This window comes from Staurois parvus, unplaced genomic scaffold (genome assembly GCF_062004578.1).
Source record: "Staurois parvus isolate SC_StPar_1 unplaced genomic scaffold, SC_StPar_1.0 ptg001785l, whole genome shotgun sequence".
Classification (NCBI taxonomy): Eukaryota; Metazoa; Chordata; class Amphibia; order Anura; family Ranidae; genus Staurois; species Staurois parvus.
In genome coordinates this window covers 11058-15000 of record NW_028319581.1, presented here as the reverse complement: position 1 = coordinate 15000, position 3943 = coordinate 11058, and positions in this window count along the sequence as shown.

The following is a 3943-nucleotide window of genomic DNA, read 5'->3' as shown; positions in this document are numbered from 1 at the left end:
ATCCAATAATTGATCCAGGGGATATTAAACCATTGATCCAGGAGATATCCGATCATTGATCCAGGGAATATTCAATCATCGATCCAGGGAATATCCAATAATTGATCCAGGGGATATTAAACCATTGATCCAGGAGATATCCGATCATTGATCCAGGGAATATCCAATCATTGATCCAGGGAATATTCGATCATTGATCCAGGGAATATCTGATCACTGATCCAGGGAATATTCAATCATCGATCCAGGGAATATCCAATAATTGATCCAGGAGATATTAAACCATTGATCCAGGGGATATCTGATCATTGATCCAGGGAATATCTGATCATTTATCCAGGGAATATCCGATCATTGATCCAGGGAATATCCGATCATTGATCCAGGGAATATCCGATCAATGATCCAGGTAATATTCAATCATTGATCCAGGGGATATCCAATCATCAATCCAGGGAATATTCAATAATTGATCCAAGGGATATTAAACCATTGATCCAAGGAATATCTGATCATTGATCCAGGTAATATTCAATCATTGATCCAGGGAATATCCGATCATTGATCCAGGGGATATCCGATCATTGATCCAGGGATTATCCGATCACTGATCCAGGGGATATCCGATCATTGATCCAGGTAATATTCGATCATTGATCCAGGTAATATTCGATCATTGATCCAGGTAATATTCGATCACTGATCCAGGGGATATCCAAACATTGATCCAGATGATATCCGATCATTGATCCAGGGAAATATCCGATCATTGATCCAGGGGATATCCGATCATTGATCCAGGGAATATCCGATCACTGATCCAGGGGATATCCGATCATTGATCCAGGGGGATGTCCGATCATTGATCCAGGGATTATTCCGATCACTGATCCAGGGGATATCCGATCTTTGATCCAGGGATATCTGATCATTGATCCAGGAATATCCGATCACTGATCCAGGGGATATCCGATCATTGATCCAGGTAATATTCGATCATTGATCCAGGGAATATCCGATCACTGATCCAGGGGATATCCGATCTTTGATCCAGGGGATATCCGATCATTGATCCAGGGAATATCCGATCACTGATCCAGGGGATATCCGATCATTGATCCAGGTAATATTCGATCATTGATCCAGGTAATATTCGATCATTGATCCAGGTAATATTCGATCATTGATCCAGGGAATATTCGATCATTGATCCAGGTAATATTCGATCATTGATCCAGGGAATATTCGATCATTGATCCAGGGAATATCCAGACACTGAGGATGATTGGGCTGGAAGTCTTATTCAAGTTATTACATTCAACCTTCAGCCATTAGAATGACTTTCTTCCTCCTCCCACCCTCCAATAATTGGGGATGATGACCTCAGTGCTGGAGGTGACCCCCGGGATGTCTATGGAACACAAGGCTGGAGGTGGTTTTGATGGGTGGAGATGTGATGAGAGACCCCCGCACATGTTCAGATCCCATGTGTGCACAAGATATTCAAAGATGGCGTCACAGGAAAGGGGCGGGACCAGAATATTGGTGACTGAAGCTCCTTTATTCAGCATTTCTAAGTCTCAGTTTTTGTTTTGGAAGTTTACTTGGTGGAATGCCGACCTTAAAGTGAATCTGAACCCAGGAACAGAACATGAATGTATCGTACCTCCTCACCGCTCTGCGTGTGGCTACTTCCACCTGGTGATCCCACCGTACTGAGCGGCGTTGTCACCTTCCAACAGGGAGTGTGTTAGGACTACAGAGCACCTCCCTCCATTTCCATAATGGGTGTGGGGGAGGGGTTTGTAGTCCAGGGAGATGGCAGGGAACAATGGAATTGATAACAGTCCAGATCAGAGTGCAGGAAGTCATCAGCTCATAAGATTCCCGGCTGGATGGACAGATCTTGTTTGGACTCCTCCAATCCGTGTAATAGAAGACTTTCAGTGGATCTTTAACAGCCCAAAGAGAGCGAACAGCAGAAAATGATTCGACCTCGGACACTCAACTCCCCACTTCATTCCCTGATTTATTGTGATTAGAAGTGCGGAATGAAGAAAATGGTTTCCTTTCATTATTTCCATCATTTCATTTAGTTAAATTCGTTTTCAGAACTCGTTTCGTTTCGTTTATTCATTTTCAAATTCCATCCGTGTTTTTCAAATTTGGTCGAATTCAATTCAATTCAATCAAATTGAAAAGTATCGAATCTGCATTTTGAATTTGAATTTATTAAGTGTTCCTGCATGGCGACCACTTCCTGTCATCTCACATATATATTCGGATTATTAGAGCCAAATTTACCCCCTTAACTCCTCCCACATTTACCCCCCTGACTCTTCTCACATTTACCCCCCTAACTCCTCCCACATTTACCCCCTGACTCCTCCCACATTTACCCCCCTGACTCCTCTCACATTTACCCCCCTAACCCCTCCCACATTTACCCCCTGACTCCTCCCACATTTACCCCCCTGACTCCTCTCACATTTACCCCCCTAACTCCTCCCACATTTACCCCCTGACTCCTCCCACATTTACCCCCCTGACTCCTCTCACATTTACCCCCCTAACTCCTCCCACATTTACCCCCTGACTCCTCCCACATTTACCCCCCTGACTCCTCTCACATTTACCCCCCTAACTCCTCCCACAGATCTTACACTCCATAGACAGTAATATACGGAAACGTGCGGATTGTTCCCGATTGGTGGGCTATTACTTTGTGGAACGTTTCCCTGAATGGTTCACGAAATATCGCCGTTTTTGTGGTGAAATTGGTCCCATAGGAATGAATGGCGGAATGTTCAACACTAGAGTGGGAGCTGAAGAATCAGGACATGATTCCTGAACTGCCATCACTCCCTCATTTCCAAGCCCACCTACACTAATCTGATATGGAAACGTTCAGCTATCCCGGCTGCCACTAAAAATGTCCACGGCTGAGCCACAGTCCTGATAGTTTTCACAATATGACCATTTGTTTGCAACTCACGCCGCCCATTGACATTCATTGAAACTCCACTCTAGCCACCTCAAATTTGAAGGGCAATTTCTAAACTGCGACTGTGCCTTCATTTTTAATATTTCAGAGACATACTATACATCACAATGTAGGTCCGGGTCTTGTGATTCTCACAATATAAAGCTCTTCGGTGTAGGATTTATAGTTTTTAAAACTATGACCATTTGAAGACGCCAGTGAAGTGAGCAAGTTGGAGCAGTTTGTTTTTAACCGCTCTTCTCCCAGTTACTCCGCCCACTCCAGTTGTAGACTACTGGTGGAGGCAAGAATACTTCACACAATTTCCCCAGAAATTGGAGCTTTTCTAGTTCTATCTGAAACTGCAGGGCTTGACAAATTTGCTTTTGTAGCACCCTCTAGTGTTCTGCTAGTGTTAGTGTAGGTAAATCTACAGCATTGTGTAGGACTCACGGTGACTGTCTCAGTCTGTAATTAGGTCGGGTTACAGCAGGTCAAGATGGATGACTTAACAGTTGGAAACTCTATCGCCTCCAACTAGTGCTGGAGGACCATGGAAATGTCCAGAAACCAGTGGGCAGAAGAGGTGGAGACCTAATCTAAATTTTGTAGGAGTCTAACCAATCCGAGGTTTGGAAGCCCTGATAGAGTGGTGAGGCCAACCCATAAATATGGGAGAGTCAGGAACCATCAACCAGGCGGAGACAGAAAGTGCAGTTAAAATCACACCTTTAATGAAATAGCAAATATAACATAGATCAGGAATGCAGGCAAAACAGTAGCCGGGGCTCGGATGCCAGAGCGGGATATCAAACGAGCCGGGGTTCGGATGCCAGAGCGGGATATCAGACGAGCCGGGGTTCGGATGCCAGAGCGGGATATCAGACGAGCCGGGGTTCGGATGCCAGAGCGGGATATCAAACGAGCCGGGTTCGGATGTCAGAGCGGGATATCAGATGA